The 16,548-nt window shown below is 42.7% G+C and overlaps 1 protein-coding gene across 11 annotated transcripts in view; it reads left to right on the top strand.

The window, feature by feature from the left end:
* Nucleotides 1-16,548, top strand: part of TCF7 (transcription factor 7) — a 112,577-nt gene that overhangs the window by 23,609 nt on the left and 72,420 nt on the right. The window lies entirely within an intron of this gene.

Here is a 16,548-nt window from a genome sequence, read left to right as displayed (position 1 = left end):
CTTGCCCCAGCCCTTTCCTGGACTGTTTTAAGCCCTTCAGGGCAGGAGCAAGGGTCCATCCCGCTACAGATACCACTGCTATTTCTAAAAAACACAAAAGCAGGGAGGAAAAAACCCTTCTCAAGGCAAAACTCACAACTATTGAGGGTGGGAATTGGACATTGCTGTAGGGAAAGAAATGCAGAGGGAGAACCCTAGGGTGACCAGATATCCCGATTTTATAGGGACGGTCTCAATTTTGGGATCTTTTTCTTAAATAGGCTACTATTACCCCTCGCCTTCTGTTCCAATTTTTCACATTTGCTATCTGGTCACCCTAGAGAACCCAGAAAGAAGTAGAAGAGCAAGGAGGATGGGAAGGGAAGAGAACCAAAGGAAAGAAATAGTAGTGCTTCTTCCAGAGAGTGTATTTTCCTACTGAGCGATGCAGAATGTGACATCGACGCATACAATGAATAAGGAGGGCAACTAAAAGGTTTAGTTACAACATCAAAGCCATATTTTTAGGGACATTGGGGAGATGTGCTGTGGATTGAGGTGAATGTGGAGTCCTTAATTTATTCCGAGGACCATAATTAAAAATGGAATTGTGGCCTTCTTGCACACAGGGATGGATTAAGACTATCCAGAGCCCTAGGCACACCCATCTGTTCCCCCTTCCCCATGTCCTCACCTGGTATTGGCAGGGAGTGATCACACAAGAGCTGCCTATCATCACCCATCCTCTTTTGGCATGTTAGGCTTTCCCATGTCCCTGGACCATCAGTTCCTGTTTTCATGTGAGCTAGGGTCTGCTTCAGCAGGAGAACTCAGCCCCTGCCCAACTGAGCAGAGAATTCTGTGTGTGGGAACCCAGCTGACGCTACCCCAGCAGAGCCAGGATGGAATGGCCCAGTGACACACACAATCTGTGCCTATATCTTGTCTCCACAGAATGGGTTTGACACCCATCTCTTATAAAGTGGCACAAGTGTCATAAGCTTTTCATGACAAAGATATATTCTATAGAGTTACACTTCAGAAAGAGACTGACACAATTTCTTAGAGGAAAAACCCCAGCATTAAATAAAAGTAATCTACAAATCATACTGGAGTTGGTGAATTTCTCCTAAGCAACTATTGTGTGACAGCCCTTTGTTTCTCATCCCAACTTCCACACTTGTTGCTCTGACAACACGTTGAGGGAATGCTTACTTGTACCCCCTCACATACACTTCCTTCTAGTTCTCTCGTGGGGCGAGTACTCATCCCATCTCCTTCTGTGACTGTGGGAGGAAAAGGAAAAGTACCGTCTGGATCCAAATGGACTGGCACCATCAGTGGACACCTCGTGTCTTAGTGCGGTGCAGCCGATGAGTCTCGTCTCCCCACAGTGACTTGCCACACCCTTCACCCTCAATGGAGTTTTCCCAGGTAGCTTCTGACTGCCTTTTGAGCACACCGAGTGCTCACCACACCCAGCTTCTGGCTCGTTCCAGCACAGTCCCCACTGACTGACTCCGAAAGGTCTCCAGGCATACAAAGCACTCCAGAAGAAAAGAAATTATGTATTCTTCCCCACTGTTTACTCCCCTATGTACACCACTCTATCCCGAAATGCACGCATGTGGCTTATATTGTTACTACAATGTCTCAGTGCTAAAGACAAGCTTCAAGTGTATTGTTGAACGTTTTAAAAAGTCTAGGGGATCTACAACTTAACAGGCAGTGTAGTGCGCTGGAAAGCTTAATTAATCCACCCTGATCCAATAATGAAATGTGCCAACAATACGTGTAAACAATTCCTCAGCAATGCGGACGGTTCCAGATCTCCTCTGAGTGTTCCCATTCTTATTTCTCCTTCCATAGCCAATACGGCTAGTTGAGAGTTTTTGAAGTTTCAGTATGGCACCCTGTAAGTGCTTTGAGTCTCTGCTAGTGCAGAGGAGGGAGGGATAGCTCAGTGGTTTGAGCATTGCCCTGCTAAACCCAGGGTTGTGAATTCAGTCCTTGAGGGAGCCACTTAGGGGTCTGGAGCAAAATCAGTACTTGGTCCTGCTAGTGAAGGCAGGGGACTGGACTCAATGAGCCTTCAGGGTCTCTTCCAGTTCTAGGAGATAGGTATATCTCCATTATTTAAATTTTTAGAGCCAATATAGTGATGGGAAAGGGAACTGGATTAAAACTGGTTCCTACATCATGCAGTAAGTGTGCATTCAAATATAGGCAAGCAGGGAGTGGGGTCAGGTCATTACTCAAAACCTGGCCTCATATATAGCTTATTGAATTTTATTTTAGCATGCTGCCTTCCATGGCTAGGAGCTTGATTACTTTGTTTCCATGATAATTGGCCCAGTGATATGTTAAAGTGCGATTCTTCTCTGAAAGTGGACTCTAAAATTGTCTAATGGTGCATGAAGCTAGTCAATATAATTGCTTGTTCCTACATCTTTTCCTCTTTCTCCTATTCTTTCCAGTTGTTTAACACACTTGCTCTGTTTTGTCTATTCAGTTTGTATTCTCTTTGGGGCTGAGGCTGTCTGTTGCTATGTGCTTGCAGATTGCCAAGCACCATGTAACCCTGCTCCATAGCGGCACAACTGTAATGCACATAAATAATCATATGCTCAATAAATGAACCTTTTTCTTTCTTCTTTTTTTTTTGGACTGCCCGCCCCGCAAACTTAGGCTCAGGTCTGAGAGTCAAGCTAAGTTCTTCCCTTCTTGTGCATTATCACCGATAAATAGAAGTACTACAGGACAAATTATGCCTTCAGTCTCCCTGTAAAAATTCCATTACCTTCGCCGGGTTTGCATATCTGTGAATGACTGGAACTTGAACAATTCCACTGATGATGCACAAGGAACAGAATCCAGCTTTTTCTGAGTTGCCTCTGCATTGCTAGCAGAGGTGTTTTTTTTGTTGTTGTTGTTTTTAGACTAACAACATTATTTTTGGTCACTATAGCCAGCTGTTGTGTCTCTGAATTGTTGAGTGAGGTGGACAGTTTTTACATAGTCAGTGTGGAATGGCACTTTAAACATTGGTTATGTTTTTCTGAACAGAAAACAATGGAGGAAGCACAGTTTTGCAGCAAATAAAACTGAACGTGCTTTAAATTACACTCTGAATATCAAAGAGCACTTATTGAATACACATTACCGCCCTTCCGTTCTGCAGCCGGCACCTACTTGCTTCTGAGAGGGCCTGGCAAACGGTGTACCACTGTGTATTAAATACTTCAGAGTTCTGGTTCAGTGATGATGTGGCTAGTAAATCTGACCTTAATTGTTCATCATCCCTATCAGTGCAGACATCAGGTTTGAGTTCAGCCACTATGGAGTCAGAAGTAAACATGCATCTACTGTAAGATCAAAGCACCAGAGAAGTGCGCATGTGCTAATAATAATAGCTTATGAAAGCTCATATTTTCCTTCAACAACATCCTGTCATTTGTGTATTAGCTTTGAAAGAGTAAAAAACATTCAATATAATTTACTCCAGTGAAGTGAGAGATAAGGCAGATATTTGATTGCACCAATGCGTATGTGGTTTGCTAAAGGACTGTATATGAACCACCTCTTCAGTTCATGTGAGAGTCTAGTATGCAGAAACTGAGCTTGCTGTGACCGAAGTACCATTGTTATCTGATTTTTTTAAAAAAGTTATATACAGTCTGTGACAATGTGATGCAGAAAGAAAGCTGAGGTAAACAGTCACAAAGTTGGTAACCGCATCCACACCTGGTGGACCTCGGAAAAACGTCTGTAAACAGATTGCGTAGAGTGTGAGGTTACAGCTAGGCTAAACATGGGTGAAGATATGTAACGGTTTCTAACTACTCAGGCAATCTCAGGAAAATAATCAAGTTTTTTTTTTTTCTTTTTAATACTGGTATTTTTGTCTCAGTGGCGTTGCTCTGGATGCACTCAGTGTAATTAAGATCAGAATCTGGCCCGCTTTCTACTGCATGCAGACCTACCAGGCTTTTTAATCAACTGAATAGAAAATGTGTGATCGCTGGAATGAGATCAAGATAATCACTTCACATGAGGCGTTTCAGGACAAAGTGTCCTCAACATTAGCCTAAATGTCAGATCAACAGTGATTTATTTTTCGGACTTATGTGACCTACTTAGGATGAGGTGATTGGTCTTCATAACTGGACATAATGAAGCTAGGACACAGGAAACTGTCATTGTTAAGTACTGTAGAGACTTTGCCTATCAGTTTTTGTGATCTAGGACACAGACCTACATGTTGTGTTAACGTTTGTTTCACTCTGTACCAACTTATTATGAGCCTGCTGGCAGTTAGTCACAAAGGCTTTCGGGAGTTAGTTAACTGCAAGGGGTGATACTGGGAGATAGGTGACATTTGAACTAGGCATAAAATAGAGCCATTTTGCCCAAGATCAGTTAACTTATGGATGTCTGCCAAAAGGAGGGGCCAAGATGGAATGAATGCTAATTGCTAGAAAAGGCTACTTTTCTTTCACATTTCACACAAAACTTCATCAGTGAACTGAATGTCAACATTTGCAGTTAGCTAGTCTCAGGAGAGAGGGGTCATTTGGGGAGCAGGGGTAAGGTGGTGAAGTAGTGCAGGTTAGTTATTAAAGATGGGCTGGTTGAGGCACTGTAGAGTAGCTAGAAAGGCAGATACGGAATCAATATAAGCGCGTTCGGGGATTGATATATCGCGTCTAGATGAGACGCGATATATCGATCCCAGAGCAATCGATTGCTACCCGCCAATACGGTGGGTAGTGAAGACGTACCCAGAGGAGCTGTTCTAGGCATGTTTACCCATCTCTCTGATCCCTTTGCTTCTATGATGTATCCTGCATAAGTCTTGTCTTTATTTTGTAAGCTCTTTAGGACAAGGACTCTTACAATATGTTTGTACAAACAGCCAACACAGATTGGACCCACTGTTAATTGGCACCTTTAATTACTACTGAAATAATCTTAGCAACCATAAAGCTAGAAACTAACAAACAAACAAACAAAAAGGGCTGATTCTGCAGCCTGACTTTGAAGCCAAGATGGAATATACAACAAATTCTGCAGCCACTGAATCCCAGTGAACATGAAATCCTAGTTAATGAGGTGGTGTTACAGTAAAAATAATAAACTATAGGGTTATTTAATGCAGAAGAGAGTCTTATCTCAAGGGCAGTGTTATAACAGAGAGCCTTAGATGGAGGATGGACTATACCTGTTCTCTGCTTTCAACAATTCAGCTGTGGTGTTGCAAGCAGGTCAAATTGTAATAGTTGTTTATTATTTGTATTTCCATAGTGCCTACGAGCCCTATTCATAGACCAGGACCCCATCGTGCTAGGCTCTGTACAAAGACTGAACAAAAAGATGGTTTCTCTCCTGCTGAGCTTGTGCTTTAAGTATAAGACAAGACAATGGATAGGGGAATAAAAGGAAAAGGTGAACAGGATAGTTCAGCCTATACACAGTGGTCTTGGTGCATTAGCAGCCTAACTATAGTCAAGTTTTTTTAGGCATCATGGCAAAGGAGAGTTTTAAGGAAGGAGTTGGAGGATAATGAGGTAACTTTAATGTTCATGGGAAGTTCCTCCGAGGTGTGAGAGGCTGCATGGGAGAAAGCATGAAGATGCTTGTTGGAAAATTTAGCGAGTGGGTGATAGAAGATGGCATCACTGGCTGATCAGAGGTGGGAGTCGACATTCTGATAATGAATGAGAGAGGATAGGTAGGGTTGAAATAGACTGAGAATGGCTTTGAGAGTGAAGTATTATGTTTGATGAGGAAGAGAAGGCAGAGCCAGTGGAGAGATTCAAAGAGAGGAATGGCTTCATCAAAGTGATGGGCTAGGAAAATGATCTTTGCAGCAGCATTCTGAATGGATATGAGTGGGACAAGATTGCATTTGTCAACGCTAGAGAAAAGGATGCTGCAGTATATCAAGATGTGATGAGATGAGAGTTTTAGCTGTCTGGATGGACAGAAAGGGCCATATCTTGGAAATGTTATTTAGACATAGGTTGGATATAACATTGGGAGTGGAGGTCTGGGAGTCTGAAGACATAGGGTTTGTTCTCAACTATGCTACCGACTTGTGGTGTGACCTTTGGCAAGTCACGTCATCTTCGTATGCCTAAGGAAGGAACACACTTTAGTGCTCTACATGATCATAACAACAAAGCTCACCCCCCTCTGTGAACGGTTTTAGAATCCGTGATTAAAAAGTACCAAGTATTTGTGTTAAATTAATATCTGCCATTCTAGTAGGTAATTAAAGTGGAGTATTTATGCATACATCCTGCTCCCCATTAAGGAACAGAGTAAGTCAGACTGCTTTGCCATTCAGTACCTGGCCTAGAAAGATGATAGAGGTAAGTGATGCCACGGGCATAGTTTGGAGAGGGTAGGGGGACATTGTCCCCTAAAACTGCAAGTCTCGGGCAAGTGTGGAATTTGCTCCTCCCATTTGCCTGACTGGAGCTGCCCACCCCCCCCAAATATAGAAGTCAAACTACACCTGTGAGTGTTGCTATGCCTGATGCTAGAGGTGCTGCTTCTTTGGCTCGCTGGATAGAATGTTTTGAGGGCTGCAGGTAATAAGATCTGTGCTGCGTGCATGCAGTTAGTGCCTAGTGCTGCACCATTGAAGTCAGGGAGCTTTGCCATTAGCGTCAAGGAGCGCAGAATCAAATCCTTAGCTAACAATAGTGCTGCCAGGGCAACCAAGCGTCACTGCAAATTGGCAATGGATGGACTGATTTCTTGTAAAGTTAATATATTCAGAACTGAACCGAAAGGCAAACTGCCTTCACTGTGGAGAACATATAATGTACTATTTTGTGTACATGTGCTCCACTTCCTATTACAGATGGAGCGGATTACACTTGCCTGAGTCCTGAGAGATTCCTTCCTTAGACGGATTCAGCGGAGCTGCTCCATTAGTTTCTTTTCTTGGAGATGAAGGTTGAGAGTTGTATTCTCCACACGACATGCAAGTGGTTAGCTGGTGAACAGACAGTATTTCTTTTTGCAAGGGCACGGGGTTCCATGTTTGCACTGTCTGGTTTTGTGTCACTAAACAGAACCAGTGCCAGACCAGGAGGTCTCCAGCTTTTCCATTCATTGACCCATCTCAGACAAATATTCTCTCCCTACCTATCTCCGTCCCCCAAACAGACTGCTGCTTGGTTCACAAAATATAAACATGCTGAGTAGTACCTCACCCTCGTTCACTTAACCTCCCTATTCCCATAGTTATAAAATACCCAGCCATTTCACTTCTCAGCAGAGACACCATAGCTCACGAGGGATTATTGCCCAAGTTTTGTTACTTTTACAGACTATAGTACAGTATATTCACTAGTATAATATAAAATATCATAGCTCATAAGAAGATATGAACAAAGTACATTCGACAATGTAATCTTGATTTTTCGCAGTCTGTGGTGTTTGCATGTTGCTAATTCACAAAAGGCGGTAACCTGCACTGAAGTCACCAGTTACTAATGCAAATTAGCAAGGTTCTGATGTATATAAATAAATAACTTACAACCCCTCTATTACAATTTGCCTTCATCATGACTGCTTCACAGAGATGCTGAATCTAATCAAGAACAAACTCACTCTCCTGCCAGGTACACAAAATAATTAAAAATAAGGGCAAAAGCTGAAGGTACTGTAAAGAGCATCTTGTCTACATGCAGAACACATCAGTGGCAACAATGATGATGTTCTTTTGTTTCATAATTGATGTGTGGCATCCCTGGATATATGCCTTTGCAGATCCAGGGCTGGATCCTCAGCAGCTGTAGGTCAGTTAATGGAGCTGCACTAATGTACACAAGCTAAAGGTATGGCCTTTATACTGCCGGCATCTAGGAACTGCAGGTAATATAGTACCCTCATCTTCATATTTTACCTTTGATTTTTGTGGCAATGGTTTGCTGTTTCCCTACAGCAGCAGCTCCTTTGACTTTTTGATCATTCTTGCACTATATGGAAGAAGTCACAAGGCAGACTAATAGGCCAGTAAACTCAAGGATCAGTACTTTTTAGTCATGGTGGACTGTTAAGGAAAAGTCCTAGGAATTGAATAGATATTGATAACTTTTCTTTGGAAATTTGTTAAGCCAGACTACAGCTTTCTATAGCAGGATATGACACGGTCACCACTTCCAGAGCACCCCTCATCAAATGGGCAGCTCTGCAAAAGCCCTGCCTCAGTTCTGCCTTCTCCTCCCCCTTTTCTCAGGGCTCCTCAGATAAACTCCAAAACCTGGGTTGGCTGCTGCAGTGACTTGGCCTTCCAGCTAAGTCCTTAACAAAAATCCATCCCTTCCAGGAGAGTTCCTTAGTCCACATTCAAAACAAAATACAAAGTCTTTGACCCAGTCTCAGACTGAGGCCAACATCTCCTCTAATTTCACTCTGCCAGCCATCCAGGCTCAGCTTTCAGCCCTTCCCAGGCTCTTTTCCATCTCTCCCCTCAGCCCATCCCTTGGGTTGCTCGCTGCTCCTTTCCAAGCAGGCACTCCCAAACCTTCCTTCCTGGAGTCTTCCACATGCCTCTGCCTGCCTTGTGTTCGCCTCAGCGCCATTTGCCATCACCCTTTCTCCCCAAGCCTCTGGACTGGGAAAGGTAGAGTCCTGATTGGGTCACATGATATTCATTTTCTTCACCTGGTGAGAGAAATTAACTGCTGCACAGGTGAGGAGAGATCCATCTTCCCTTAAACAGCCAGCCAGCCTGTGATACAGGGATATAATTCTTTATTAAATTCTGCACAACGCTTAGTGTACTTCAAGGAAAGGAGATAGTTCTCTGCAAAATTCTGTAGATTTTTAGATAAAATTCTATAGAATCCTATTTAACGTCTGTAGTAGTCTGTTGGTTTCGTCCCTGTTAAATTCTATATGACTTGTTCCTAAAGCAGAGGTCTTCAATCCGTGGGGCACCCCCCCCCATCCAGGCAGGGTGTGATTGGGGCCCGGACCAGCCCCCACAGGGGGTGGGGAGGAAGCATCACCCAGATCCATTCTTGGCCCTGGTCCCAGCTGCTGGACCCGCTCCTAGGGTCTTGGCTGCCGGTCCTGCTCCTGGGGATCTGTTTCCAGCTGCTGCTGCCTGCCCCATGCCCTGGGCTTCTCACTCAGCTGTGGCTATAGGCCTCAGCCCCTGGCCCCTGCCTTGGCTCCAGCTTTGGCCCCCTTACCTTATCCACATGCGCCCTTCCCGGAGCTGCGGCCCGGCTCCATGGCAGAGGCGTGGACAGGGGTAAGGGCGGAGGCATGCATGAGGTAAAAAGTTTGGGGATCACTGTCCTAAAGGTTTTACACTCCTTGTGAATGATGAATCAAAACTTTCTGATCCAAGCTGTAGTGGTACATGTCATGGTTTACATTTTGGGCAGTGTGTCTACATGAGAGATTTGCACCAGTGCGGCTGTCTCACCAGTGGCTAAAATCTCAGTGTAGACAAGGCCAGAGGTCTATGACGCTCAATCTTTTGGAGTAGTTGTTAAAATTCAGGGTCCTGTCAGTTCTTTATGGGTGCTAAGGCCCAGAGCTTCCAAGGTCTGCAGGTACCTAACTCCCATTTCAATGGGAGTTAGGTACTTAGATCGAAGGCCTTATGGCATTGTGAGTAAAAGTAGAGTTCTGAAACACTGTCCTTTATCAGAAACAGCCCCTAGTTCCAACTTCCCGTAAAGTTGGTTGCTACTTTCCACTATACAAGTGACTTAAAAATTTCTGTGTATTCTATGTACATAGGCTCCTACCTGCAAACATTTAAGCATATAAGTAACTCTGTGCACATGGGCAATCTTGCTATCAGCTATACACACCGTATAAATGTTTGCAGTGTCCGGGACGTAGTTTGTAAAATGTTTAGGAATAAATGTAAATGCTAATAACAATGTTATTGGCTAGGATGTTCAAAAGGACCCCAGTGTGGTTAAATGCTCAGCTCCCATTGAGTTTCAATGAGATTAACACACCTAATTATCTGGAGCGCCTTTGAAAATTGTACCTCTTAGTATTATTTTAAAATTTATGACAAAGTGAAAAATTGTTTAATTTCAATCCAGGAGACAAACCCAATGTAAGACGTAGTAAATACAATTGGCAATATACAGTTTTATTTAGCCAAAGACAGATTTTGCATAGAACTGAGGAGTATACTTTCACCCATGGCCTGTTTTAATATGATCAATTAAACAAAGATTATAATTATGCTGATTTGCAGCTGGATTATTTTAATACTTTGCTACAACATCATTTTGACTGGAAGTATCTTGAAACCTGTAGATTTTGCTGTTAATCATTATATATGTGAGAATTAATTCTTCTTCTGATCTGAACAGATGTTTAGCGTCTTACACTGTTTTAGACAAGACAAATTGAGTAATATGGGACACAGTTGATTTCATTGTCATTTTGGGGTTTGAACGATATCCAGGCAACTATCCCAGTAAATTTCACTGCATCTATCTTCCAAGTCTATTGCTGATGTCTTACAAAATAGCGCACTGGGATGGGTTTTCAGCCATAGGCTGAATAGCCAACTAGTACCCAGGGTGGAAGCAAAATTTCAGTTTTGAAGACATTTTTAGGCCTTCTGTGGTATCAAAGGGGACAATTTTTTCCCTGAACACTTTGATTTTGAAAATCCTAACTCACAATTCATGTGGTCTAGGAGCTGGCAGTACTTACAGTGAGTTCTCCAGATTCAACAGGAGCCTGCAATCTGTTGGAGTGCAAAATGTAGGCCAATTACATCAGCAAAATAAACCTTTCTTTGGAGGGACAGCGGTTCTCCGGTCCCCTCCCCATAAACACACACTTTCCCTCCATAAACATTTTAAATGCCTTTTTTTTCTTAGTCACTGAAATCTGTAACATGGTCAGGAATGCACTATGGCCGCTGCAAGAAATAAATGAGGAAAACAAAGTCTACGCATGCTACAAAACTGTAATCTTTAGTTTATGGGGGGGGAGAAATTGAATTTGCCTTCATAAAGTCTGGTATCCTGCCTTCAGCACTGACCAGCGTTTGATAGACTCTACAACTAAAAAAACAAACAAACCTAAAAGCCATAATGTAAAATTCTCCGTATTGTCCTCATCTAGTTTTCTCTGGAATCTCCCTTCAGCTTTAAAATGTTCACCTCAGTAGGCAGAGCGGAGGTTTTGTACTTTATCTTACAATTGACTTGCCTGGTGCTAAAATCAGAGTAAGACATGGAACTGGTACAGAGGGAGCAGAAAGAAGGAGAAAAGACAGCAGTGGACTTAGTAGTTCTTCAGTCAAGTTACAAAGAGGAGGGTCAGTTCAATAACTTAGATACATAGCGAAATTATGCTTATATGGGAGATAGGCTGACATCTGTTGGATCGAATGGCAGCCTCCTCCCCAGTCTTTGGCCTGTATTATCTAATGCAAGATACCTGGCACTTTTGTTATCTAGGTTCCCACACAAGAAGATAACCTAGCAGATGAGGGAGCTGGAACCCATTGAAATAATGGAAGGAAAGATCAGAGACTTGTAGATGTTTGTGTAGCTGGTGTATTCAGACTTTAAGATATTTACCTCATTCAAACTCTTTTTTATCATGTACTTTTTATGATGTACCTGCATGTAATTATCATAATCTGTTTGTTGATAACCAATCTGGGGGGAGAAAGAGGAGTTGCATTAATTTTTGGTTCCATATTCTACACACGCACACTCCCTTCCTCACTATAGTATACATTTTACAAAGCATCCTTTTTCTCTGGAAATGTACACTGTGGCCAGTATTTTTTTTAAATATTCTGTAAGTGTTACGTGTATTGGTGGCAATGTGAGTGAGGGCAGATGTCCCAAATGATAAAACTGTTGTAGCACAGGGTGTGGTGTTATATTAATTGCTGGTGACCATGATAATATAGTCCTTTGCACTTATTTATTTAATCATCAATTTGGTTTTCAAAGCACAGATTTGTAGTCTCCTTATAATGGCTTGTAGTGGTACCCAAAGACAGTATTCTGCAGAATATTTTTATATGCAAATTGATCTTCGTAAAACATGGAGTGTAAATCTGAATGTCCTGGTCAGATTCTAATTCAGATAATTATATTCAATCTCACCAAACCTTCCCTGCATTTTCATGTGGGTATGATATTCTTTGCTAATTGTCCCAAACTCTAGAGTTACTGTGCAATGATAAAGATGTTTAGGGTTGTTGCTAAAGATATTGAAAGGGGTTGCATTAAGAGCACTGCGGACTGAAGTCTTTTTATTTTCTGCATAGAAATGGGAAGATTGAATAGGCATGAAATTAACTATCATTTGCCTCTCTGTTGAGACAACTGTGGTGCTGTGTTTTTGTGGAGTGGATATTGGAAGCTGGATTCATTTTTCAAAGGCCATCAAACAGCTCTCAGATTAAAACAACTTTCAGTCACTACTGATCTGGGCTGGATTCAAACTGACAACCTTGAAGTAAATGTCTCTCTGGGCCAATGCAAATCCTATGAGTTTTTCAACCCTCAAGTAAGGTTGGATTTAAAATGCAAAATTGCTGGGTTAAACAGGGTAACTGGGGCATAATTTGAAGATGATAGGGCTGAGGAACAGTGTGTCAAAGTAGAATCTGGCATATATAATCTTTAGAATTGGTGGTGATGTGCAAGGAAAGAACCCAGCTTGGCTTTCAGATCTCAGGACGAGTTTTCAGGATGGGCATATAGAAAAACTATAATTTTATTTGTAAACTTGGCAAATGTGTGTTGAAATCACTGAGCAGCAATAAACACGGAACTCCTCATGGCTATTTTTGTAAAGCCACTTATCAAACCCACACTTTAAATGTGAAATATGCTATTTGGAGATGAACCCACATTTAATGTGAAATTCATAATGTCTCCTGAACTAAAAGGAGATTTAAAATTATTAAATCATTTTCTTTCAGAAATTCAACTATAAAGTTACTGTTTAATAATTTCATCTTGTAAAAACTATGGCACTTTGTACAGTTGAAGACCATTCGTGCATCTTGTTGTACCGTACCATAGGTTCAGTATATGTGTTCATGAACAGTTTTATGGAAAGAGCTATGATAAGCCAAGCAAGCCAATACACGGAAGATTCTAACAACCACATGCAACAAAAATGACTCTAGGATTTATGTTCAGAATGTTTATTGTAAATCATCATGTTCCATTTAATGTTACTGGCATTGCAATATATCTACCCATTGCAGCCTTCAACAAGATATGTAACTATCTGTGAACATCCAGTAGGGAGAACGCTGAGAAATAACAGAACATCAGCTTCAGTTGCTTCTACATTTACTGTTTAAACCAGTGGTTCCCAAACTGTGGTCTGTGGACGATTGGTGATAGCCAGAGTACTGACTGATGGTCCAGGAGCTGCCAGATCACATGATCTTTGCTCTCTGACAGTTGCTTCTACAGGTCTCTAGGTTGTTCATTGCAAAGAAGAGTGTGGAAGCCTATAAAAGCAGCTGGAAATAAGGAGCAGCCAGTCTTGCTGCCTCTACCAGCCTCCTCCTCTTCCTAAGAAGAGGAGAGGTAACAGGGTCTTTCCTTAAGGACTGGGGCCACTAATGGAACTGGAGCGGTCAGCCACCAGTGGGGAAAGGAATGTCCAGGGAGCTCAGCAATGTGTGGAGAGGAGAAACAGGTAGCTTGGCAGGTGTTCTTCACAATCACAAGTGGGCGTAGAAGTGTCCTGGAGACAATCTGTCTAGTAAGAAGAGCCCATAGTTTAAAAAAATATAGGAGAACCCCGGTTTAAACCAAGCCATTATTTATTCCTCTTAACATATGGTTTCTATTGTACAAGATAACTAAATAGTAATTTTCCTCTTCAATCTAGCTAATAATCTCAGCAACGAGTTTATGTGAACAAAACCCATTTGTTTTATATTTCCTTACTCTTCTACTCCTGAGTAATGCATGAGTAAACCCTGCATGATGCATATTACACATTGGAGCTCCATAGGGTGGTGTTTGGAAGCTAATGGTAAGGACTGGTATTTTGCCAACCCATCTTACCTCCAGATCACTGGACACTGCCTCTGGAATTCCCTAGAGTGTTGGGTGGAAAGAAGTGATACTGGGTGTAGTAGGTAGAGAGCATAAGACATAAGCCCTTGTATCAGATGCCTGGTATGAGGCAGGACCTGCTCCCAGAATCGGGCAAGAACAGGGCTGATATAGCCAAAATACACATTCCTTAGAAGTGATAGGCACAGAGTACTCCCGCAAACACATCCTGATATCACATGATACCAGAACATCTCAATATCCAGGATGGTACAAAAACATTCCCCAAGGATAACAGGAACACACTGACCCCTTCTAAAAGATAAGGTCAGGATGACAGTCTGTAATAGAAATGTTTTAATCAAACCAACAAGTACAAGGTGATAGGTAATAACTAGACATGTCAGGGAGCAGTAACTAACTATGTCAGAGGCTGTACGTAACTTGTTTGTATCCGGGTATAAAGATGTATGTCAGAGGGAGTATCTTTTTGTGCAGCCAAGAGGGGAATGGAAAGTCCTACCGTTCACTGAGCTGCATCCGCATTGTCACAGGTATACACATCTTAGTATCCTTTTAGAGTTTGCCAGGTACTATTACCGTGCTTTGTTGATAATAAACTTGGCCTAGTGCCTTCGGACCTTAACAGAGCTTGAGGTCATTGGGCAGTTCGCTTGAGATCTGCTATGCTGGCTGTCAGCGCAGAGCTGGGGCAGCACACAGAAAGAACACATGGATGCAGCCAAACATCTAACCTCTCTGGGATGGACTGGGGACTCTCAGGTAGTTCAGGTGACCCCATTTTTATTAATCTCCACCAGAGGAAACTAAAGTAACAAAAAAAAAATCTCTTTTCATCTCCTGGGGTAGAGATCAGTTGCCAAGTCTGATTTTTTAAAGTCTTGTCTATCTCACTGCTTGTGGCAGTAAGTTGTCATTTGTAGTAGGGAGTAATGATGGTGCTGAGACAGCCATAGACTCCTTTTAAAGAAAGATTACTGTACGTACAAAGAATGTAGGCAAGCCAGATTAAATGGTGCAACTTTCTTAGGAAGAGACTAGCAACAAATGCAAATAAGAATATCTGGCCACTCACACAATGGCTTTGTTTTCTTTCTCCCACTCCACTGCTTCTGTTTTATCCACCAGCGGACAAGGAGACAATATAAAACATGGAATAACATCCATTGCTCTATCAGAGGAGCCCTTTGAGCCCTTCTGCTGCTTCCCATCGCATAGCCACTTTCCTAATAAAGGAGAGATGTGAAAAGCCTGATTAGGAGCCATATGACTTAGGAACTTGCCTTTGAATCACCATAATATCACAAAATGAATGGAGCTCTGGGGCTGGGACGGAGATCTCAACCCAAATCACCACGAGGGCCTGAGGGCCTCATCACTGACACACACCCCTGCTGCTCTGGCCATGCCCCCACTCCACCCCTTCCATGAGGCCCTGCCCCTTCCCTGCCTATTCCAATCCCTTCTCCAAAGTTCCCACCCCAACTCCACCCCCTCTCTGCCCCGCTCTTCTCCCACTCCTCCCCGCTCCCTCCTGGAAAGCACTAAGCACTGCCAAACAGCTGTTCGGTGGCAGAAAGTGCCTGGAGGTAGGCAGAGGAGCAGGGACGCGGTGCGCTGTGGAGGGGCAGCAGGGGGGAGTTTGGCAGGCTGCAGGAAATAACTCCGCGGGCCGCATGTGACCCACAGGCCACATGTCTGAGACCCCTGGGCTAGGGTCTGATCCCTAAAATCTTAAAAGATCCAAACTGCCACATTTCTTGCTGCATGTTGGATGGTGAATGGGAGTGATCCTTTAGACACCAAGCCAGCAGTGTTTAGATGCAGGCCGTGGGGCTGGAGAGAGGATTGGTATTCATTAGTCTAGTACCTGATAGTACTGCTGAATCCATCTCGGACAGAGACACTGGGGAAAGGATTCGGAGAGTGCAGGGGTAGTTGTACACAGAATCTGGTCTTAACCAACCCAGACAGACCAGGTGTTTGGCCCAGAAAAATAAACCAAATTTCAAGCTGCAATTTTGCTAGTGCCGCACAGGACACAATGGGGCCAGCTCTGAGGTTTTTTGCTTGTGGTTGAGAATTTAACTTTCTTGTTTTTGAAAGTGCTTTGACATAAGACAGGTCAGGGGTTAGAGTTTGAAATGAAACTAGGATTTCTCTGCATGCAGGAGCTGCTTGTTTGCAAATACAGTGATGTGAATTTAAACCCATTGTGGTTTACCATGGAAAATAGAGACGTAGTGTTTTTCACTTGAGCTACACTACAGATAAATTGCAGTGAGAGGAGACCACTATCGAAGAGTAAGTAACTTCAGGCATGAAACTAAAATTAACCCCCCAAGCACACACACAGCTCCCTTCCTAATATGTGCTATTTTAGCTTGCGGGCCAGTTACTGTTGCTAGTGAATAGGAATTGGTGGCAACTTGACAGAGTTTATAAGGAAAATCTGCCTTGTATCACCTAATTAAATACGTTTGAACAGATA

This window comes from Gopherus evgoodei, chromosome 8 (assembly GCF_007399415.2).
Source record: "Gopherus evgoodei ecotype Sinaloan lineage chromosome 8, rGopEvg1_v1.p, whole genome shotgun sequence".
In the NCBI taxonomy this organism is placed as follows: Eukaryota; Metazoa; Chordata; order Testudines; family Testudinidae; genus Gopherus; species Gopherus evgoodei.
Note: the sequence above shows the minus strand (reverse complement) of the source record. Positions and strands in the feature narration are given on the sequence as shown.